At 47.0% G+C, this 24,838-nt stretch overlaps 1 protein-coding gene across 2 annotated transcripts in view; it reads right to left on the bottom strand.

The window, feature by feature from the left end:
• PPARD (peroxisome proliferator activated receptor delta) overlaps nt 1-24,838 on the bottom strand; it is a 73,236-nt gene that overhangs the window by 27,431 nt on the left and 20,967 nt on the right. The window contains 1 exon segment of one of the 2 annotated variants that reach the window (NM_001308939.2): nt 2,572-2,757. The exons of the other annotated variant lie outside the window; for it this stretch is intronic. The gene's annotated coding sequence lies outside the window, so the exon portion shown is untranslated. 2 annotated transcript variants of the gene reach the window in all.

The following is a 24,838-nucleotide window of genomic DNA, read 5'->3' as shown; positions in this document are numbered from 1 at the left end:
CGGACTAGACACCACTCCTCATACCCTCTTCTTTTTAAACAACACTAAGACTAGAGCATCAGCCAGTCCTTTAAACTTCAGGAAGCACCTCCATGTATATAAGCTCCTCTAACAGGCCCAGTGACAGGAGCGCAGACAGAACTAACTGTGTTGAGCACCTAAAATGGATTATTTTATTTTAACACTATAATAACCCTCTGTGGGGAGCTCTAACTCCTGCAGGCCCTATGCACAAATGGGGTGAGGGGACAGAGGCTGGTGGCAATGAAAGGGGCTGTGCACTGAGCGGGTGGCCAGGCCGAGTGAGGGAAAATGAAACTCTGACTGGCCCAGGAGAAATGGGACTTGCAGGTGGAGGAGGGAAGGCAGAAATGGGGGTCAGAAGGGCTGAGTGACTTCCGAACCTCCCCAAGGGGAGAGCAGACAGCAGAACCCTACAGCTAAGCGAGATCAGTCAGCTCTCCAGGAGAAACTATGGCTCCCAAGTTCGAGCTTCACCTCAAAGTGTTCACATCCTCTGACCCTGAATTCCCCTCACAGTAAAAATGTACTGGGTTGTTCAATGCAGTATTATTTATAATAATGAAATCAATTGTTATAACAATGAAAAATATTTATAATAATGAAAAATAGCAGAAATGACTGAATGCCCAGTAATAAAGGAATGGTTAAACAAATTAGGGCACCCCCAGAAAATGGAGTATTATCCAGCCACTAAACTCAGGTTTTCATAGAATAGTTAATAGCTTGTGAAGTGAAAAACAGCAGAATACAAAACATAGCATCATTCCCATAAAAATGGGTATAGACAAAAATGAGAAGGAAGCTTCCTTGTATGAATAAGGTGGTGGGTTATTGTTTTTATGTCACTGTACTTTTTAAACCCTCTGTACTGTGCATGTATTATCTTCATCTCACTTGGCCCATCAGATCACGTGATACCTTACTGGCTCTTTCCTCCTCAACACCTTTTCTTCACTTGGCTCCCAGTTTTCCTCTGATCTCACTTCCTGCTCCTTATCAATCTCCTCTGCTGGTCCCAGTCAGCAATTTCCTTCTCAGTCTCTAAAAGGTCTCTTTCATTTTCCATCTGCACTCCCTCCCTGCATGATCTTATGCTGGCTCATGGCTTTTGATACCTTCAATATACTGATGACTCCAATATTTATTTCAGGCCCAGCTTCTCTGACATCTCCACAAGGATGTCCAATGGTATCACAAGCCTACCAACCAAAACCGAGCCCTTGACCTTCCCTCTAAGGTCTTTCCTATCTCAGTAAATAGCAACTCCAACCTTCTAGTTGGCCAGACCAAAATGGTGGAGTCAGCGAATCCGTGGGCTCTGCCTTTAATACATACCCAGAATCTAATCACTTCTCACCTCTTCCACTGCTACGACCCTGCCCAAGCCAATATCATCTCCTGCCTGGATTACTGTAACAGCCCCCTAACTGGCTTCTCTGCTTCTGGATCCATCCCACTACTGTCCACACAGCAGTCAGTGATCCTTTTAAGTCAGATTCTGTCCTTCCCTTGATCAAATCCCTTCAGGAGCTTCCTGCCCAGACTCACACTGGCCTGCAAGGCCTTCTGGAACTGGAGCCCCTCCTACTACCCCCCTCCTGGTACACTGTGCGCGAGGCACACAGCCTCCTTGCTGGTCCTGAACACAGCAAGCATATCTTGCTTCAGGGCCTTTGCAGCTGTTCCCTCCAGCTGAAAATGTTCTTCCCTCAGGTATCTATCTACATGGCTTGTTGCCTCATCTCCTCAGGGCTTGCTCAAACGTGACAGTTCACCTGACAACTCTATTTAAAACCACCCCAGCCCACCCTCGGGTATTCCATTTCCCTTCTCTGCTTCATTTTTTCCAGAGCTATCTGGAGTTGTATGTATGTATGTGTGTGTGTGTATGTATACATATATACACACACATACATATATGTGTATTTTTTTTCTCATTTGTTAACTGCTTGTCTCTCCTCAAAAGAATATAAATCCCACAAGGCAGAGATTTTCGTCTATTTGATTCACACTGATCCTTAAGTCTTAGAGGAGTGATTGGCAGATAGAAATTGCTCAATAAATATCAACAATTGTTCGTTTATTTAACAAATAACTTGAAAAAAGATTTATGTTCGTGGCCCAGCCTGAAGCAGCCCATACAGATCACTGGTGCCCGGGCTTCAGTTTTCCAGGGGCATCCAGCCCTGCTCTCCAGACCATTCCAGTCACAGGAGGAGCTCATTAGGATTACAATAAATTGGTAGAAATGCAGTGGAGGGGAAAACATGCAGTCCAGAGATGGCTGGCTGAGGGGCCCAGCTGTGGTCCAGGCCGGCTCTTTGGCTAACCCACCAGGTGACCTTAGAGGAGGTGGTTCGTTTCTCCGAGCTTCATTTTCCCTATTGGGAGGGAGTGTTGGGTGCTTCTATTCCCCTTTTGACTTTAACATCCTCTCACCCAGCAGAATCCAAGAGCAGTACTCAATGTAAAGGGGACCTCGGTCATTCCCAGGCCTCAGGTATCTCAGGATAGGGGGTGGGGAGGTGGTGACAAATGCTCAGGTACCTTTAAAGTGTTTACACTCCAGTCAGGCAGGAAGATAAGACCAGTCCCTGCAATACCAGACGGAAGGCTGTACACAAACAGGGAAGGGGAGGAGGGTGGCTGAGTGCTGAGGAGGAGGAAATGGCCTCTGCTGGACGCCTCAGGGAAGGTTCACGGCCAAGGCGAGCTGGGTCATCCAGAAACGATCTTAAAAGTAAAATACACTCATTAGAGAAAACACTGAAAAGAGTTCAGAGAAGAAAATACAATCGAGGAATGGGCAGATGAATTTCTTACACAGACTGAGGGCAGGGTGTTCTGGGGAGGGGAAACGCAGGGTGCCAGGCCCAGGAGAGGGAGGTGGAGACAGACGCGAACCAGATTCCTGCACCCCTCCAATGCTAAAAAGTTTTCCGTATCCTCATGAGTGGACCCTGCCTCCAACTAACTTTCACGCCTAGTCCTGTCCTGCCTGGCCACTGGCCACCAAGTCTCCTGGCCTGTACCTTCTTTCTCCTCAAAGTCATCGTCTCCAGGCGAAACCTCTCAGTCACTCCGGCACTTGTCACTGACAGTTTCCCGACCCCTCCTCTTCCTTAGTTTATCACACCCTCTTGATGTGTGGCTCCTGTACTCCAACATCCAAGATGAAGCTGAACTGCTGGAATGGCGATACTTTAAATGTGAGGAGCACATCTTCTATCTTTTCTCCTAAGTCAACGAGGGGCCAAAGCATCATGAGACACTTTCCTCTAGGTGCCATCTGTTTATTAACCTTTGGACAAGGCAATTCAATAGATTACAGTGACTGCCCAGGCCCTGCTGAAATCCAGACCCCCGGCATCCTCCTCTCCATCTGGAGGGGAGAAGATAGTGGGATACAGTGGAGAGAGCATTAGCGATGCATGACAAGTATATCCCAGCTCTGTCATTACTATGCTGTGTATCTCTGGGCAACCTTCGAACCTCTCGGTGCCTGAGCTTTCCCATTTCTGAGATGGGACTAATATCCGCATGTCTTCCCAAATGGAGACCGTAAGACCCGATGACATACTAAATGTGAAAAACATCTGTATTATACAATTAATACGCCAAAATGTTAAAGATGGATATCTCTTAGGGTAATTTTTATTCCTTCTGTTATTGTTTATCTGACTTTTCTAAATTTTCTATAATGAACATGTGCTGTATTTAGTAAGAAAAACAAAAAAAAGTTTTAAAAGCATAATACAAACATGAGCCATCATTACTTTAGGGAGTAGCAAGATGAAGCAGAAAAGGCTGAAGAAGTCTAGCTCAAGATGTGACATTCTGGCACAGCCACGTCATGGAATTCTCTGTCGACCCTCAAGAGCAGCAGGGGGCACAGACATGGGGCGGAAACAGCAGGGCCAGAACTGCACATCTGCCTCAGGCCCCTTTTGTTTAAGACAACAACACAGCGCTGACATATACTTGCCCAGCAACAAACAATTGTGAAGGGAAACAGTGTGGAATGGGAGGGAGGGGAGGAGGAGAGTGACAGGGGAGATGAAAAGCTTTTACATGTTGGTAGTTGTATGTGTTTTTAAAACTAGCATCAATGCCTTTTGCAGTGAAGCTGAGGAGAAGAGCTAGGAGTCTCCTTCAAAACCGCCTGCTTTCTCCCGAATGGAAACCTCTGCATCGCACTTGAGTGAAACCAGCTCAAGAACTGAAGGCGAATGTTGACACCAGAGGAAGCAAAGCTCTCTTGGTGTTGGATCCCAAAGACTTAAGTACTCGCTTTCTGTTCTCCCTTTCCTTTTCAGGTGGTTGCTTTCTAAGGTCCCAGATAAGGGCCTAGCTAACAAATATTTGAGAAGCATGAAGTCCTCAAAAGAGGAAAAGGAGAACCAGAGGTGAGGGAGTGAAAGGACAACTAAAACAGGAGTATTTAAATCTCAGGAAGCCCAGAACAGACTTTTTAAACCTCAAAGCACCGTGGAGAGTCAGAAAGTTGGCCCAAGCCCTCACCTTCCACTTCTCCCCTCGTTCTGAAGGTGGCTTCTGGATTTTACACCTGCATGACAGCCTGCAAGAGTGCTCAGTGGGAAAGCTGGTCAAAACCCTGCAATCTCACTCCTCAGGCCGCAGAGCCAGGAGGATGGGTGCGCCGGGAGAAGGTCAGGACAGGAGTGACTCAGCGCTGACACTTGGGGGATTCATTCAGAAAGCAGAAGGCCTCGCACGGCAGGTCACACCAGGCTCCTCATATGGATCCAGCCCCATCCAGCAGGAGGGAGACGGGGCTCCCTTGAGAGAAGCCAGTAAAGCACGGCCACTGCTCCCTGAGTGTTCAACCAGTGAAGACGTGGAGTCTGTCTGTAAACACTGCTCTCTTGCTGGCCTTCTCTCTCCCCAGGAACACCCTCTGCCCTGCCTACACGGCTGCCAGAGCCCTGGGGGTCTCGCCAAGATGCAAGACCTGAGGAGGCCATGAACCAAGGGCAGAAAAACTCTCCAGAATTCCCATCAGGGCCCACACAGCACAGCTTACTCCTTGTCAGGCCACTCTGGCCCTGGCCCTGCATTCAGCCCTCTCACTGGAGGCCTGTGCGGATCAACAGGGCAGGGAGAAGCGGCTGGAACTTGGGAAGGCTGACTCTCCTGGACTCCTACATCTACAGCAACAGGATGACACGGCCTTGACAAGCCACATCCTGACTGAGCCAGAGCCACTGTTTTCCCCACAACTGCTCTGGGGAAGGGTACCAGGGTAGCATGAGGAACAGACACCACTCACTAAGTACTCAGGTGCTGCTTGCCTTGGGGAGAACTGCTAACTGGGAAGATGACAGGTGGGCTGGTGGGCTGCCAGAGCAGAAAGCTGGCAAGAGCAGTCCTGGCGTACTCCAGAGTCGCTGCCATAGCCCCCTTTCTGGCTGTGTCCTCGAAAACCTCCACCCAAACCTCAGGGCAACTAGAGCAGCAGGCAGTGTCTCCCTCCCCACCCACAGCAACCTGCTTGGCAAGGCTCTGCACACTTTTCCCCATTAGTACTTCCTGTCTCCCTCCTCCCCCAGGAACCCAGGAGGCTGAGGCAGTACCTTCCTCCACCCATCTGGGTTGCCCTTGAGATTCATGGGCCAATTTGGGGATCCTGGGCACTGACCCTAAGGCGGGCCAAGGCCAGGTACTTGATGCTTGCATTTCCCTGTCTGGGCCAGCGGGGGCTGGAACGGGACCAGCAGCTCACTCAGCTTTGTAACACACGCAGGAAAGCATTTATTCCAAAGGTCTTGGAAAAGCATCCAAGCCCACCTACCAGCTTGCCTGAGGTGCCCAGGCCTTCCAGCAGGACAGCCTGCCACGTGCAAGAGAGGAACCTGGCACGAGAGAGGCACTTCCCTCTCACTTCAGATCCCACAAGGGTTATGTTCTGCTTTGTTCTGAGCACTAGTACCTAGCACTGGGTGCCACCATAATGACGAGCAGCCGCTTCAGAGGCGGCAGCTTGGCACAAGGCCAAGGGCAGGGCTTTGGCCCAAACAGAAGTGGGTTTGAATCCTAGCTCTGCTGCCCACTAGCCGAGTGGCCCTGGGCAAACTGCTTCGCCTCTCTGAGCGTCAATTTCCTTATACGTACAATCGCTCAGCCCAGAGAGACCACGGGGAGAGACAGTTGTAGAGCTTGGTCCCAAATCCCGGTCTCCTGCTCCCAGGGCTTTCTAAACCACACCAAGATGTTTCCCAATAGCAGCTGCAACTGACAGAAACAGTCTCTTTTCAAAATGGCTGTCAGTTACTCCCAAAAGTCAGCGAAAAGGTCCTTCCAAAGTCCCCTGCCTTAAAACAAAAGTAGCCTTCACAGACACCGACTGAACCAGGGGACTAAAGCTATCAGCATCACCTGTGCTGGGCGCAGCGGGCACCTCAGGCCTCCTGAAGGGAAGCAGCAGGTAGCACTCATCACTTATGCGGGTTCCCACCAAAGTGTGAACCCGAATCTAATCACGAGGAAACAATCCAACAAACATGGAATGTGCACAGTCTATGACACAATGCCCAGCAAATGTAACAAACTGTTAGCATTTGGTGAATCTTAGTGAGGGAAACAGAGAAGTTCACTGTATTTTGTTTCAATTTTCTGTAGCTTTGACCTTTTAATTAAACTAAAAACAGAGAGGAAAAGAGTTGTCCTGCCTTCAGCTCACCCCACGGCTCTGAGTCAAAGAAGACTCAGTTGGATCATGTTCGATTCTCTCTCCAGTCTCCAGAATATGAAATTCCAAGCTTGCCTGCTTGCCATTCAAGGCTTGACCCAATAGGGATCTCACAGAGTTTTTTAAGTTCATCTTCCACAAAACTCTACAACCTGAACCATCTTTGTCAAAGTTATTTACACACTGCTTCCAAATAGCCTTTGGATGGAAAGTGATTTGTTCAGCCACCAACTTGGAGCACCCTCCATGGGTCAGGCACTAAGCTAGGTCCCAAAGACGCTATGCTGGACGAGACACAGTGGCTGCCCTGTGGAACCTACCTGCTGCCAGGAAACCCTACAACACTTGGCTTTCCTCATGTCCTGCCTTGTGACATCTCTTGATTAATGTTTCCATGCAAAACTTCCTTTCCAACATTTCTTGAGAAATTTATCTGTTTTGCTGAATCCCAAAGTATGAGAAACATCAATTGAGAAATTGAGAAGATAGAAAAATATAATAATACTGGTGATAATTAAAGCTTAACAATCAACCCAGAGATGTTACTGGTTCTAAGAAATCCACTGACTTCAAGTGCAAAGCAAGAGCAAGAAACTAACATGCAGAGTTGAAAGTCAAGGCTGCTATCTCTGGGAACCAGGTCAGGAACATGGAGGAGAGAAGTGGTCACAATCTAACCAAGTCTTGTTTGTAGCTGTTGCCATGTAATAAGTGTGTGTTCAGGGCCCCGTATGCAGCTAATGGTAAATCATTCTTGCAAATATGTATGAATACATTTGTATTCATAGTATCCACAAATCCTACAAGTAGTATTCTAAGAAATAAGTTTGGAAACAAAATATGTCCTTATACTGGCAATGTTGACATGTAATTCTGTGCAGTGCTGTTAACTTTGTTAGGAGACCCATGTGTTAGGTTATTCAAATACTACTCAATAATATTCCCTGGCATTTTCTAGCATTTGATTATTTGCTACAGGAGAAACAGAAAGAAAAGACATGAGTATTATGCAATTTGAAGACACAAAATCAGAAACTGATCTAAAATCTGAATGGGTAAAAACAGCATTGATTACTAAAAGCAAAGGCAAAACCAAACTTGGGCCAAGCAGGCAAAGTTTTTCACTACTAAAAAAGGAAATGAGTTTATATGAAATAACACGTGCCTTGTGCTCAACTTGAAGATATTTTTGGACACACGCTTAACAATTCAACCAACATCAATGCAAAATGAAAGAAATTTTTCTACGTCTGACATATTTGTTATGAAACAAAGATCAAGATTATCAGAAAGGGCTATTAATGCTTTGCACATTTTAAAATTTCATTTCAGACCTACACAAATATGACCAATCATTTTTTGATGAAAGTGAATGGCAATTCAATAAAGAGAACTCAACAAATGAAGATGAAATAATTGAAACAACTCAAATGCAAAAATAAAAAAGAATTTTGACCTATGCTTTATACCTTACATAAAAATTAACTAAAAACAAATCACAAATCTAAACAGAAAATAAGAAACTATAAACTTATAGGAGAAAATCTTTGTGACCTTCAGTTAGGCAGAGTTCTTAGATATGACATCAAAAGCACGATTCAGGGCCAGCCCCAGTGTCCTAGTGGTTGAGTTCACTGCACTCCCCTTTAGTGGCCAGGGTTCCATTCCGATGCAAGGACCTACACCACTCTGTTAGTGGCTACACTGTGTGGGCGATCTACATACTAAACAATAGAGGAAGACTGGGATAGATGTTAGCTCAGGGCGAATCTTCCTCAGCAAAAAAAAAAAAAAAACACGGAAAGAAAGAAAAGAAGAGAAAAAAAGCACGATTCATTAAAAACAAATCAATAAACTAAACATCAAAATCAAGGACTTCTGCTCCTCAAAGACACCATTAAGAGAATGAAAAGACAAGCCACTGACTGGGAGAAAATATCTGCAAGTCAGGCATCTGACAAAGGACTTCTATCTAAAATATTTAAAGAACTCCCAAACCTCAGCAATAAGAAAAAAACATCCTAATTAAGAAGGGGCAAAAGATTTGTACAGATACTTCACCAAAGAAAATACACAGATGACAAATAAGCACATAAGAAAGATGCTCAACATCCTTAGTCATTAGGGAAAAAAAAATTAAAACCACGAGATACCACTACATACCTATTAGAACAGCCAAAACAAAACAAAAACTGACAATACCAAGTGCTGACAGGGTTGTGGAGAAACTGGAACTCTCATACACTGCTGGAAGGGACGCAAAATAGCACAGCTGCTTTGGCAAACAGTGTGGCAGTTCAACACATCCTTACTACAGATGCAGCAATCCCACTCCTAGGTATTTACCTAAGTGAAATGAAAACCTATGTTCAAACCAGCATATGAATGTTATTCAAAATTGCTCAAAACTGGAAACAACCTAAACGTCCCTCAACTGGAGAACGAATAAACAAATTGTGGTACATCCTGACAATGGAATACTACTCAAAAACAAAGAGGAACAAACTACTGATACATGTAACAACATGGATAAATTTCAATACATCATGCTCAGTGAAAGACTCAAAAGGCGACACAGTGTATGATTCCATTTATATGACACTCCGGAAAAGGCAAAACTATAGGAACAGAGAACAGATCGGGGTCAATGATATGGAGAGGTCTGACTACTAAGGAGGAGCACAAAAGAATGTCATTATTTTTAAGGGGGGATGGCACAGTTCTTTATCTAGATTATGGCAATGGTTAATGACAATGAATCTGCCAAAACTCATAGAAATGCATACCAAAGAGGGTGAATTTTAGTGTCTGAAAATTTAAAAATAAAATTTTAAAATTTCACTTTAAGAATAACTTTAACATATTAAATATTTGGGGTATTATCCTTAAATCATTAAATGATTTGTACTTGGCATTCATGTTATATTAATGTTCTCTTCCTTTAACATTTTCTATTATCAAATATCTATATTAGGGGCTGGCCCCGTGGCCGAGTGGTTAAGTTCGCGTGCTCCGCTGCAGGCAGCCCAGTGTTTTGTTGGTTCGAATCCTGGGCACGAACATGGCACTGCTCATCAAACCATGCTGAGGCAGCATCCCACATGCCACAACTAGAAGGACCCACAACGAAGAATACACAACTATGTACCGGGGAGCTTTGGGGAGAAAAAGGAAAAAAATAAAATCTTTAAAAAAAAAAAATCTACATTAGGTAGAGATCTTTTTAATATGTTAATAAAATATATATAATCTTGTCACAATATATTGTTCCTAAAAATAATAATAAATCATGCATTTATTATATCTTTTTTTTTCCTCTTACAGAAAAACCTCTGAAATTTTTATCACAGAAAAATAATTCATAGTTTATTAGGTCTCTCATTCTTATTTAAAAACTGATAAACAAAGTGTTATGAAAGCTATAGGATAATTTATGATTTGGGGAATTCCCAGGAAATTCTATTCCTGGTTTCTGAATCCTGAAAGTTAATAACTGTCAGGAATTTGGAAGCACCAGACTTCTGACACTTTCCCAGGCAGCATTTCAATGACCCCCACGGCAACCTTCCACCCACCTCCAGCCAGAGCTCCATGTAATTAAAACATCATTTATGGGATTGGTTTGGGCACTGACTATGTACAAAAGCACTGACTTAGACACCCACAGGGGGTGATGCCATAAGAAGTAAGGCAGAGACTGCCCTTGAAGAGAGCGAGTGTACAAAGAGCTGGTGATGGAGGCCACATAAGAGGTGCACACTTCAGAGGAAGAAATATTTTCAACTCAGGAGAAGCAGGGTTGATTTTGGAATAGGTGTTATGGCCCTTCTTTCAGCCGGGCCAGAAGGTTGGGAAAGGTACTCCCAGGGAAGGCTAAGGTGGCTGAGAACACAGAGCCCATCTGGGAATGGCGACCTGTCCCTTGGGCTGGGGCATCCAGTTCTCTGAAGGACAGATAAGGGGCTGGGACGTGGCCAGCCTTGACCTCCTAGTTACTAAGGGTGGACTTGATTCTGAGGCAAGGGGGAGGGCAGAATCAGACAGGTGCTTTGGTTCCAGTGCCCACAAGAGCAGAGAGAGGAAGAGAGATCCCCTAGAGGGCTTCTGAAACAACGCAGTGAGAGAAGGTGAGGGTCTGGAATCTCATCTCATCCCTTCAAAACTCTACACTCTGTTCACCCGAACTTTCCAGCACGCCAGGCTCTCCTGCCTCTGGGCCTTAGCATAGGCTGTTCCTTCCACCAAGGCACCTCATCCCCTTCTTAACCTGACGCCTCCTCACCCTTCAAATCTCAGCTTATATACCACTTCCTCAAGCCTCCTGCAACGTCCTCCTAAAGTCCCTGTGCTTCCCCAAGCACAGCCCTTTCCATACTTTCTTACTATTGCATTTTACTTATCTATTTATTCTGGGGATGTGCTATTTATTTATTTGCTTGCTTGCTTTATAACAGGGGTATAACATACCCACGGTTAGAGTACTCAGTCTGCATTAATCTTAAGTATGTAGCTCCACAAAGTCTTACATATATATACTACCACAAAATCATCACCCAGCTAAAGACAGAAAACACTTCCAGTACCCCAAAAGGTTCTTCACACCCCTCCCAGTGGACCCCCCAATAAGAAGTAACCACTATTCTGGCCTTCATCACCATCAATTAGTTTTGCCAGTGTGCATCCAGCATCTCCTGGCTAGAGTCTGAGAGCCCATGGAGGGCAGGCACTGAGTCGTTCTGCTGCTCTCTGGATCCCAAAGGTGCTGGGCACAGAGCAGGCATTTAAACATCTGTGACTGAATGATGGGACCAGGCTGGTGGCGGAAGGAAGAGTGTGCCGGGGCCCCGAACTTCTGCCACATGTTTGCATCTCCGTGCCTCTGCCCATGCTGCCATCCTGCCTGAAATGTCCTCCCTTTTGTCTCATTCCTAACCCCTCCTCAATCTTTTTTAAAGATTTGGTTCCAGTTCCACCCCTTTTGGGGAAGTTCTCTCCTTCTGCCCCCCACGACACCTGCTGCCCCTGCATTCCCCCCGCAGACGCTGCTTCGCGTGCTCTTTCTAGCAGACGTGTGCCCCTCTAGGTCCCAGTCCCCAAACCACCTGAGCCTCTCTGAGGAGCAGCCTGCTTTATGCTGCGTTAAGCGAGCGCCGGCCTCGCCCGCCTCCTCGCTGCCCAGACACCCTGGGCCACAGGGAGCTCCCTCTGGCTCCTCTTCCTCGCGGCCGTGAGGGTCTCAAAACAGTGGTGAAGATGTTTTACAAGCCACAGCTCACTTGACAAATCTAAGGCATTTTCATGTGAATGTTCACTGGAAAATCATTGGTTAGACTATACAAATATCATATGTACAAAAAAGGTTTAAAGAAAGAATTTGGTGGAGCTATACGCACTGATGCAGAAAGACTTCCAAGATACACTCAAGAGAAAAAGAGACAGGTGTTAAAACAATTCAGCGTGCTCCCCACTGCCACAGGGGAGATGAGCAGAAAGAGGAAGAACACACAGCGTCCACACGAGTGTGCGCATGGGAAGATTCTGGAAGAATACACAGGAAATTGATTGCCCTCACCTTCACCCTGGGGGGTGGGGTGGAGGTCCTGGGTCCAATCTTTCGCTGTCATCTAACTTTTTCATGTCTACATGTTATTTTTATATTAACAAACATTTTAACATAAAAATAAGCTAAAATGACTAGACTTCATCCTAAGGGTAAACTGAGGGCAGCCTGTTGAAACCTGGGCTCAGGCCCCAGAGACCAGGCAGATATTGCAACAGACCCAGAGGCAGAAATTCAGCACAAGTCAAAGCAGGAGAGATGAAAACAACCTCTGAGCTCACCCAGAGGAACCCCTGGGGCCTCACAAGGAGGAAGAAATGAGGCAATTCCACCTTTCATTTGGCGGCCAAAGGTTAGGAACTGAGAGCCTAGAGCCAAAGGGGGAGCAAGGGGTCTGGGGCCGCTTGTAGATCGAGGCTGCCCACCCTGCATGTGGCCCAAACTGATCTGGGTCTGGGAGAGGCCTGGCTTCCCCATCTCCTGACAAATATGCAAACCCAAGGTTGGGAGAAAGCAGGACGACAGGGTCTCCAGGGGCTGTTGGTCCTCCCAGCTCCAAGAGCTTCACACAGCACAAGGCAAGGTTTCCTGGGCCAGAAACGGCCACATGCCGGGGTAGGGGGAGAAACACCACAGCAACCTTTCTGCAAGGGCTTGCCTTCTCTGTCTCTCATCTCAGGGCTGCCCATTCTGAAGCCTCACCCCTGACCCTGAGGAGTTACAGGACCTTCAGGGTCAACCAACAAACTCCAGCTGCCAGGTGAGGTGGGGCTGGGTTCCATTATCACCCTCCTGGTTTATGTTTGGATGAACTCTTGGTTGGGGTCTCAATCTTGAGGTCAGACTCCTTGAAGCTATCCCCTAATCCCTCAGTGTCCCCCCAAGATCCAAACTGTCCAAGTACCGCTCACTCGAGTGCCAAATACCTCCCTGACTGTCCTCAACGCTTCCCCTCTGAACTACTGCAGCAGTCTCAAGTTTGCTGCCACCATGTGCCTCTTTCCTCTCCCACCACCTCCACCCGCTCCTCCTCCATGCAACTTGTACCAGTCAATGGGACACCCATCCGCCAGTCACACAGGCTGAGACGCCATTATCAGGTCCTCCCTTACTAGTGACTTTTCAACCATCCTTTGTCCCCTTTCCTTGACTTCGCTGCTGTCCTAGCTCAGGCCCTGCCCACCCCTCACCTGGCCCTGCCTCTCAACACTCCGTTGCTCCAGTGCAGCCTCCCGACTCCTGCTGGTGACACTGCTAAGCCCAGACATTAGGTGTCACATCCATGCCTACAAATCTGCAGCTCTCTGTGCTTAAAGAATAAAATCCAATTCCTTAATGTGGCATCCAACGCCTCCCACACTCTGGCCTCAATCTATCGGTCCAACCACAGTGGGGAGGGGCAGTAATAACAATAACTGATATGTACCAGGTGTTTCCCACGTGCCTCTTAATCCCTATAACCACCAGGATTACAATTTGACAGATAAGGAAATCAAAGACAGGAGGTTTAAGTAGCTTGCCCAGGGTCACAGTCCAAACTCAGAAGGAGTAGACTGGGTCAGAACTAACAATCTTTTAACCCTTCAGTCTTCCCTGAAAGATTAAATCCTTAAGGGCTGGGATATACCTTCTAAAAAAAATCTATGGGGGCCGGCCCCGTGGCCGAGTGGTTAAATTCGTGCACTCTGCTTCGGCGGCCCAGGGTTTCCCCAGTTCGGATCTGGGTGGGGACATGGTGCCACTCGTCAGGCCGCGCTGAGGTGGTATCCCACATGACACAACCAGAAGGAAAAAAAAAAAAAAGAAGATTGGCAACAGTTGTTAGCTTAGGTGCCAATCTTAAAAAAGAAAAATCTTTGCAGCAAGCTTCCCACTGCCTCCCTGACTTCCAAAAGAGAACTGAGCGAGGGGTGGAGGACAGGAGAGGGGGTTAGGTGTTAATTGAGATCAAAATCAAAGATACTGCAGGTCACATAAATTATTCCTAAAATTCCCTTTGAGTTCCAAGAAGGAATATCAATGTTTAATGGGACAGAAATTTTATAGTAAGTAGAAGCTGTATTTTTTACGTATGATTATGGCATCCCGAGATTCTTGATTAATTAGTGTGGATAAAACATTCCTACCTATTTGACGGGACCTGGAGAAGGATTTTACTACTGTAAAGGTTTCATTTTACGACAAGCTGCCAGGGACAGCCCAGTGTAGCTGACGCCAGGTGCCTGGTCAGGAACATCCCTCCCAAAGACAACCCTGCTCCCACAGCAAAGTCTCTTGGCAGCGCCACGGCATGTCCAGGAACGGGATGTACTCCTGCCACTAGCCTCTAACTGCCTATGGACCTGAGAGTTGGCTCTTCAAACACGTGGCTCCCATCCCAGAGGCTCTCCTAAGCTGCCAACTGTTCCCACTACCTCAGGTTCTAGGGGCTATGACTGGAGTCAGAATGACAGGGCAAAAACCACTCCAACAACAACGACAATGACGACAAAAGGGAGAGAGCAGAGGAGAGGGCACAGAGGAACTCAACAGCAGAGAAGAACCCTGGCAGGTGTGCGGGGTGGGCTTCCTCATGCCTTCCTCCCCTCTTCCTCTGCCATCCTCACTCTGTACTCTACTTGTTTACTTATCTATGTCTCCTCTCTGGAATGGGGACTCCTTGACTGGTCCTAATAACTAGCAGACAGTAGGTGCTAAACGAATGCTGAATGAATGGTGGCAGCCCTTGCAAACTGTGCAGCATCTACTCTCCCCTTCTCCCTTAGTTACAAAATCCCAATATTATTTTAGGGGCAATGTTTCTGGCTAAAAAACTTCTCAGTCTCCCTTGCAGCTATAGGAGACCAATAATGGGAAGCGGAAGTTATTGGGTGGGACTTCCAGGAAAGCTCCTTAAGGGGGAGACAAACAGCTAAGCATATGTCCTTTTTGTCATCCTCTACTTCTTCCTAGAAACCTGACACAATGACTGGGACTCCAGCAGCCACATTAGATAACATGGCACAACTCTTGGGTTGGAAGCCATGCACTAAGAATGACAGAACAGAGAGACCAGCCCTAGACTGTCTCCCGAGATTTCTTTTATTTATTTATTTATTTATTTTTCACTTTTATTTATTTATTTATTTTTGAGGAAGATTAGTCCTGAGCTAACTACTGCCAATCCTCCTCTTTTTGCTGAGGAAGACTGGCCCTGAGCTGACATCCATACCCATCTTCCTCTACTTTATACGTGGGATGCCTACCACAGCATGGCTTTTGCCAAGCAGTGCCATGTCTGTACCCGGGATCCGAACCGGCGAACCCCAGGCCACCAAGAACTGGAACCTAACCACTCCGCCACTGGGCCGGCCCCAGATTTCTTTTAAAAACCTAACAGAGGGGCCAGCCTGGAGGCGAAGTAGTTAAGTTCACATGTTCTGCTTCAGTAGCCCGGGGTTTGCCAGTCTGGATCCCAGGTGCAGACCTACACACCGCTTGTCTAAGCCATGCTGTGGCAGGTATCCTACGTATAAAGTAGAGTAAGATGGGCACGGATGTTAGCTCAGGGCAAGTCTTCCTCAGCAAAAAGGGGAGGATGGGCAGCAAATGTTAGCTCAGGGCTAATCTTCCTCAAAAAATAAATTAATTAAATAAATAAATAAAATAAAAACCTAACAGGGAACAAAATTCTACTGTTTTTTTTTTTTAATTTTTTTTTTCTTCTTTATCTCCCCAAACCCCTCCTGTACACAGTTGTATATCTTAGTTGCAGGTCCTTCTAGTTGTGGGATGTGGGATGCCACCTCAACGTGCCCTGATGAGCGGTGCCATGTCCGTGCCCAGGATCCAAACCCTGGGCCACTGCAGCGGAGCGCGTGAACTTAACCACTCAGCCACGGAGCCGGCCCTGAAATTCTACTGGTTTAAGCCACTATTTCTGGTCTCTGCTTACTGGCTGCCAAGTGTAATTCTTAACTGATTCATAAATAAGCCAATTAAACTTAGTTTTCTCAAATTACTCATCACCGATTTGCAGTTCAAAGGCCAGTCACTACCTCTAACCTCTGGTCTTTGTCATATAATGATAATTTGCCACTAATTAGGGACATCAGGAAGACAGAGTGATGGAAGCAATACAAGGAAGAGGTAGTACACAGTGAAGAAGTGAAGGATAAAGAGGATGATGAGGGATGAGGTGGGGGGCGCAGGAAAATGAGAGGTAGAGAAGAGAGGGGACATGGGGGGAAAGCAAGGTAGGGCCAAGAAAGAGGAAGATGAGGGGCAGGGTACAGACCACACAGAGATGAACAGGGGAAAGAAGGGAAAGGGAACGGTGCCAAGGCACACCACAGCAGCGGTCACCATTTAGAGAGACTCACTGTGGGCAGGCATCTTGCCAGGCTCTCTATCTGCATTCTCTCTAATCCTCAGCCTCTTGAGGTAAGTATCGTCATGTCCATCTTTCAAATGAGGTAACTGTGGCTCTGAGATATTAAATAACTTTCCCTCAGTCACAAAAAGTGGTAGAGACAGAAGACTTTCTTGAAGTATCCTTAAAAGGGAGAGTGGGGGAGATCATCCTTCCCTCTCTCTTTCTCTATCCTACTGCCTGGAAAGTGGACGTGATAGCTGGATCCAAGGTAGCCATTTTGGAGAAATAGAACAACAGCCACACCCTAAGCATGACAGAGCAGGGAACAGGAAGGAGCCAGGGCCCTTTATGACCCAGTGTAGCTTCTACAACTGCCTGAGACTACAGACTACCTAACCCATTCGGAGTCCCCATCCATAAATCCATCCCTAACTGCTTCAGCTCTCCATTTGCTCAAATTTCCTCCAATCCTCAAGAACAAATTCCAAGGCCCACTACCAGAGATCTTGATTCAGCAATCACTTTGAGATGTACTCCCCTAGAAAAATGGAGTCAGACTAGAAAAGGCAAAGAAACAATCTGAAAATCCACAGGAAAAACCCTGATGCCTCAAAAGCAGCAACTCCTTGTGATCTACCCCCAGGAGATCTTGGAGATCAACAGTGACACTGTAAAGTTAATGTGTCATTATTTAGAGAAATGGAAGAAAGGAGAAGTTCCTAAAGGCACATTTGGGGCCATTCCTCGGAAACATAAAAGGTGGTCCTACTAATCCCACACCAGTCTGTGAGAGTGCTGAGAAGTCATCCAAGAAAAAACAAACTGATGGTCCAAACGTCGGAAAGAGAACAGCTCCGTTCCAACAACAGTGCCAGGGTGTCGAGGGGCGGACCTGCACGGAGCAGCGGCACACGGAATTACCGTCTTGCAAGGGTGGCTGCAGCTTCCTGTGCACTAGGAATTCTCTCCAACTAGACCACAAGCTCTCCTCTCTGAGGAGGGGGACTGCGTCATCACTATTTCAGTATCTTCAGCAACAGCACCCAGCACAGTAGTGAACACAGGTGCTTAACTCATGACTACAGACTGAGAGGCGTCAGGGAAGAACTAACGGGAATCGTGTGTGTTAGCCCAAGCTGTCCGCCAACCCCCAGCCCTGTGCCTACCTGTCAGGTGAAGCTGACTCCCGAAATCCCAGTCAAGGGGACTGAGATGAGAGTCCGTGCTGTCACTGTTCATCACCCCGCCAGACTAGTCTGAAGGACAGCCTCTGGGGATCCTGAAGGTCAAGTCCCCATCTCTCCTGAGACGATTCCTGTGTCGAGTCCCATACGTCCAGAGAACGCAGAAAGCTGAGGAGAGGTGGCACAGCCCTGCTCACCTCTGCCCAGGGCCTATCCAGTCCGCCCTTTTAGCTGCTGAAATCTCAGTGGTAGAAACCATAACTGGGCTGGAAGCAATGGGCAGCCACGGGTGTGGGCGACACATAGGTCTAAACACCAGGCCATTGAGCTCTCACACCCTGGTCTCCTTCGAGGCCTCCTGCACGTAGAATCATCCACTCCTAAAGCAACTGGCCCTCTCAGAAGTGCAGCCTGATTCTAAAAGTAAAGGTTTTAGGGTCCACTACGGATTATCATTGGTTTGCATTTCTCTGCCTGGCATTCAGAGAAGCTGAGTTTGGAGATACAATGCATTCTTAAGCCTGGAAACCACTAATTTGCAGGATTGAGTGGCTTTTTCTGGCCACTGGCTTGCTTTAAGTCTCTGGCATCCTCAGCTAGACTGAGAATTGCTATCTTGTGTCCCAGCCACACTTCCATCAATCTGGCACAAAACTTGCCCAAAACACAAACTTCCCCGAATCTGTGTCTCATACCACTCCCAGCCCTTGCCTCTACTCAACCAAAGTTAAGGCAATTCAACTGAAAAGGCAACACTGAGCAGGCACCAAGTGACAGGCAGAACGCCAGGAGCTCCAAACACCAAGAAAAACAAGACCCTCTTCTTAAGGGGCTCAGAGTCTGGCAAGGAAAGGAGACACGTAAATGAGCAGCAGCCAAGAGAGTGGTAATTACTATAGGAAGAGACCCTGAGCATAGAAAGAGCAAAGGCCACTCCGTGAGAGGGATCAGGGAAGGCAGTCAGGGAGGGATAGGCACTTCCTGGGAGGACGGAGCATGTTCAAAGGTGCAGAAGCCTGAGAGCATGGCTTCCTGGGGACAGCAACCGTGGAGGGAGCTAACGGGGATTAGGTTACCACAGGCCAGGTGCTGCCATTTTACAGATGAGAAAACTGAGGGCAGAGAGGATAAGTACCTTTTGCAAAATCACAAGTTACAAAAGGACGAAGACAAGTTCCAAACCAAACAGCTGGACTCCAAAACCTGAGCTTTCAAACATTACAGTACACAGTCTGCAAACAGCTCAATTTGCTGAAGTGTAAGATTTAAAAGCTAAGTTTACACAGGCAAGGCAGGTCGTTTTGCATCTGATGCAGGGCTGGACGGGGAAGGACTTCAACACTACGCTGAGGATTGGAACTTGAACTCTGAGAAACACGGTGGACTCAATTAATGTGAAAGAGCTTCCCCCTCCCACCACAGTCACACAGAACACTAGATAAAACAAACGATATCCTTAGACGCACAGCCAACTTGAAAGACGAGAAAAATGGAAACAAGAACAGTAAGTGGAACTGACACCAAATGACCTACGGATTTATTTTTTGCTGAGGAAGGTTCACCCTGAGCTAACATCTACTGCCACTCTTCCTCTTTTTTCAGTATGTGAGCCACCATCACAGCATGGCCACTGACAGACAAGTGGTGTAGGTCTGCGCCCAGGAACCGAACCTGGGCCGCTGAAGTGGACTGCACTGAACTTAACCAGCAGGCCACTGGGGCTGGCCCCCTGTGGACTTTTGAATCCACATATGAAGTGGTTTTCATGTCTGGCTGTGGCTTTGAGCCCCAATATCAAGATGAGAGCCTCAAAGAGCTGCCCAGTATAGGAAAGCAACAAGAAGCTGCCCATTTCTCCGAGGCTCTGTGAAGGGGTGGGAAATCACTCATAAGAAACTAAACTACTAAGCTAGTCCCATCCCTGAATATGAATCTGACTTTATTTATTAAGGAGGAAGAATCAACAAGACCTGGTGACCGACTAAAAGAGGCCCTGGGAGAGGAGAGAAATGGAGGGCAACCATCAGGTGGGCTAGGGACGCCCCCATTAAGGTGGGGACTGTGGGAAGAGCAGGTCTGGCAAAAATAAAGGGGTCATTTTGGGGCAAGTTGAGTTTCAGGAGCTCTGGAGACCCCCAGGTGAAGATGTCCCATAAGCAGTTACAGATACAGTCACAAGGTCAGTGGGTTACTACAGAGGTTTCAAGAAAAGATTCTTAGCAACACTCTGTATCAAGAATGTAAATAATTCTTATTTCTTTCTTAAAAAAAAAATCCAAAAAGGAACCATCCCCAAGTCCTGGCCCTAGGGTTTATCATGACCTTGGCAGTAAAGCTGTGTTTCCCCTCGATGCCTGCCCCATCCAGGTTCTGCTTCTGCTGGGTGGGGAGAGAGGGGGTGACAGACTCCAAGAGCGGCAGTGCCTCAGGCTTCTGGCTCCTGCGAACAGAGGGGAAAGCTCTCTGGAAGGAGGAACCCTGTATCTGTGCAGTCACAGAGAAACAGACTCAGCAGAAGTGGGGGCAGGAGCCACAGGGTCCCTATGGTTTGCTACCAGTGGGTCGAGCACTCCCACTGCTGAATCCCAAGGTTCCATTCAAGTAATCAAATAGTTACCCTGTGCCCCATCCTGCTCTCAGGGAGCACACAGTGGAGTAAAGGATAACAATAACACAAGAAAGACGACAACGAGCCCCACGAAAGAAATACCATGAGCTCTGGGGTTCCAAGAACAGCAAGCTCCTCTGTGCAGCTCAGGGGAAGAATCACGAGCTCATGGGGGAGGCAACATTGGAAATGTTCTTTCTGCATGTCCCCTAGTTACACAATTCCAGGGCCACCACCACTCCTACAGTTGTGCTGTCCAGTGGCTGGGGGCCTCAATGCACTTAGCGCTCTCCATAGTGGAAGCTGGGCATTTCTAGTAATATCTATTAAGTGCTTACAAAGAGTCAAGCATGTCCTGATTGTTTTATGAGCATTCTTTCATTTAATTCTCCCAATTACCGTATAAGGTGTGTAGCATTGTCATTCCCATTTTACAGATGAGGAAACTGGGGTTCAGAGAGGCAAAAACTTTCCCAAGGTCACTGAGGTAGAGTCACAGAGCCTGAATTTGAACCCAGGTCTAACTCCAGAGTCCACACTCTTAACTCTCTGTCATACAACCTCGTGTATGTACATATTCTATGTACCCTCTGAGACCAGCAACTCTGTAAGCCATCGTCACAGCCCCCTGCCATGGCCCAGCACAGGGGACAGACGAGGAGAGCTGTGGCTGGCTTTGAGTCAGAGCTTCTAGGCTTGTCCAAGTTTGGGATACTCGATGTAAACGCTAAATGAATCTCTCCAATTATAAAGCAAACAGTGTCAGGCACAGTGCTAGACACCACATCATCTAATCCTCATAACAATCCATTAGCTCCATTTTTAGAAGAGGAAATTGAGGCTCAGAGGGGTTAATAATCTGTTAAAGGCGCTGTGTTAATGAGTGAGAGAACCGGGATTCAACCCCAGACTCCCCTCCAAGGACCATACTCGTGGCTGCTGTGCACACAGCTGTGCACATCTCCTGCCCAGGAGTTAGGAGGGGAAGAAGGCAGTGAACCCTGCCTTTGGACTTGGGAAGATGAAACAGAGTCATGAGCAGGTCATCACGATAAACTGAAACACTGTCCCTATTTCAGGCTGAGGGACTGACAAGCCCAGGCCCAGAGAGGAGGCCAAGAACACAGGTTTGTACACAGCCGCAGCACAGCGAAGAATCCTGCAAACAGCCTTTTTCCAAAGAAGGCACATTCACAGGTTTTGGGGATTAGGACGTGGACTTATTTTTTGGGCAGCCACCACCCAACCCACTACAGGCAGTGAAGTCAGAATAGTGGGAACAAACCTGAGACTGGGAGGGACAGCTGTGGACGGCAGAGGAGAGAAGTTCGAGCAGTCATAAGGCTCCCAAGAACTGAGAGAATGGCGTATTACGAACAGTAATGGAGATGTGGGAAAAGGGGAGACAAAGATGAGTCCTGCCTTGAAAACTGAACACTCCAGCAGGCAGGTGGACATGTGGGCCTGGCAGTCAGCAGAGAAGGATTTGGGGCAAGAAGTTCAGTACCTGTATCTATAAGACAAGGTCAGAGCCAGAGGAAAGGCCAAGCACGTCGTGGGAGAAGGTGAGAGAAGCAGAGAAAGGGGCAGAAGCCCCCAGAATGCTGACACTGAGGGGAAAGAGGAAGAGGAACCAGGCAGAAAGGCGCCGTCAGAGCGGAAGGGAAACGAGGCCGAGGGAGAAGAGGGATGTTTCACCTCCTGCAGGGCAGGGCCAGTCTCCTGCTGCTGCATATTTCCAGAGTCTAATACGGTACTAGGCACGGAGCAGGCACTTTGTGACTGCCGAAGTAATAAAACAAGGAACAATTATGCGAGAGACTAAACACAGACTAAAAAATCTTTTTAAAGATTTTATTTTTCCTTTTTCTCCCCAAAGTCCCCCAGTACATAGTTACATATTTTAGTTGTGGGTCCTTCTAGTTGTGACATGTGGGACACCACCTCAGCGTGGCTTGATGAGCGCTGCCATGTCTGCGCCCAGGATCCAAACCGGCAAAACCCTGGGCCGCCGAAGTGAAGCACGCAAACTTAACCACTCGGCCACAGGGCTGGCCCACATGAGAGATTTTTGAGAAGCAAAGAAGTTAAAGCATCCGTAAGGCTTGCAGTCTCTGCAGTTACAAGAGGCAGCATCTTCTGAGAGGGACGTGGGTGAGTGGAGGAAGGCTTGGAGAAAACTCCAAGGGGAACGTGATCCGAAAACCATGAGAGAGATGAATAAAGGATAACCCACCAGCTATTGTTGGAGAAGGTGAATTTCCAGGGCCTTAACTGACCCCACACAGGGACGCATGAGCCCTCTGCCGCACACAAGCACTCGCTGCCTTGGCCATCCAGCTCTCCCCTCAAATCCCTAGTGTATATCCACATACTTATCTAAGGAACACGCAGATGCCACAACTCATCTTTGGGGAAAAGAACTGCTGTGAACCATGAGTGAGAGGCTGCTGCCATGACCTGGGGAGACCTGCCCCACATCCCTGGCGACTCTCTGGGATGGCTCTTCATCATGGGCAGGTAAGCAGGCTTTCCCAGACAGGAAATGTGTGGAGAGGAGCAGGAACTGTGGCCAGTGGGTGACTCAGGTGGTGTTTACCAGCCATGTGGGTGCCCACCACCTTCAGAGCGGGCAGACTGGGCCAATTGCGTCAGCCTTCCTGAAAGTATTTCTTCATTTCTATTTTTGAAGACACACAACTCCCAGGGTGACGTCTCTCCTGATGACTTCAAATTTCATTTCAAACAGCAGCTGGAACCAACATTTTCTTACACACACTTGACCAACTCAACTTTACTCACGCTCCAACATGTCCACACGCAACAGGGGAAGTGGCCACAGCACGCCTCAGAGCCTCTCTAAGGGCAACAGGAAACGATGCAGTACCACAGGGCCACAATGAGGACCTAGGAGGTTAGTGCTCCCATACACCACCATCTTACCCAACAGGCAGGCCTTTTGTGGCCCACGGAAAGGGGCATGTGAATATCAACTTCCAAACTAATTGGTTCACAGGTCAGCGAGTGCTATATTTCAAAACTTCCTTTATAAATTAACACATATTCAACGGGTCAGGGAGTCAGGCATTCACATATACGGCAGAGAGCGGCTAACCAGCATAACTCCCTGGCATTTGACAATTTGGCTAAATTTATCAATATCCTTACATTTTGATCCACTCAAAATTGTATCTCTATACACACACACTTTTAAAACCAAATACCTACCAAGTGCCAGGAACCATGCCAGGTAGTGGGAGACAATGCTAACAAGACAGATGAGGTGGGTGCCCACAAAGAGCTTTCACGCTAGTCAGGGATGCAGACAATTAACCAATACATCAACACGCAAGATAATGTCTGAGTGCAGGAAGCATCAGATATAACAGGAAACGAGGAGAAATAACTTAAATAGCCATCAGCAGGACTGGTTAAAAAAGCTCAGACAGACTCATAAGATGGAATACTTCTCTGCTGTTAAAAATGCATTCTTGAAAACTATATTCAAATTGGCAATGACACAAATGCTTAAAGCAGGTTTCAAAACAGTATCACAATTATGTTCAGTGAAAGAAGCCAAGCACAGAAGACCGCATATTGTAGGACCCCATTTATATGAAATGTCCAGAATAGGCAAACCTGTGGAAACAGAAAGTAGATTAGTGTGGTTGCTGAGGGCTGGAGGGAGCAGAGAGAATGGGGAGCGAATGTTAGTGGATACAAGATTTCTTTCTGTGATGATGAAAAGGTTCTAAAATTAGACTATGGTAATGGTTGCACAACTCTGTAAAAATACACTAAAAACCATCAAATTGTACATTTTAAATGGGTGAACTTTATGGTGTCTGAATTATATGTGACTAAAGCCGCTAAATAACAGCATCACAAAGACGTCAACGTCTTCAAAGAGGGCTGTGAAGAGTTGTCTGTCTGTTGTATGTGAGAGAGAAGGCACGAAAGACATCCATCAAAACATTAACTGCCGCAATTCTCTGAGAGGAAAGTTCCAGATAATTTTTATTTTCTTCTTTATATTTCTCTGTATTTTCCAAATATTCTAAAATGTAGATGTTAGTTTGTTTAACTGACAAAACAAATCAGCCAGGGTTTTAAAATCTCCAAGGGGAGCTAAAGCACAGAAGGTCCAAAGCACAGAACCAGAAAGATCCAACTGTTGTGCTAACTTGGATACACAGGGAAGTTGCTTGACGACAGGGACGTGTCCAAGAAATACACCAGCAGGTGATTTTGTCATTGTGCAAACATCACTGAGTGCACTTACACAGACCTAGACAGTACCGCCTACTACACACCTAGACTATATGGTACCAGTCTCACGGGACCACCATCACAGACGCAGTTGTCATTGACTGAATGTTGTTATGTGGCGCATGACTGT

This window comes from Equus caballus, chromosome 20 (assembly GCF_041296265.1).
Source record: "Equus caballus isolate H_3958 breed thoroughbred chromosome 20, TB-T2T, whole genome shotgun sequence".
In the NCBI taxonomy this organism is placed as follows: Eukaryota; Metazoa; Chordata; class Mammalia; order Perissodactyla; family Equidae; genus Equus; species Equus caballus.
Note: the sequence above shows the minus strand (reverse complement) of the source record. Positions and strands in the feature narration are given on the sequence as shown.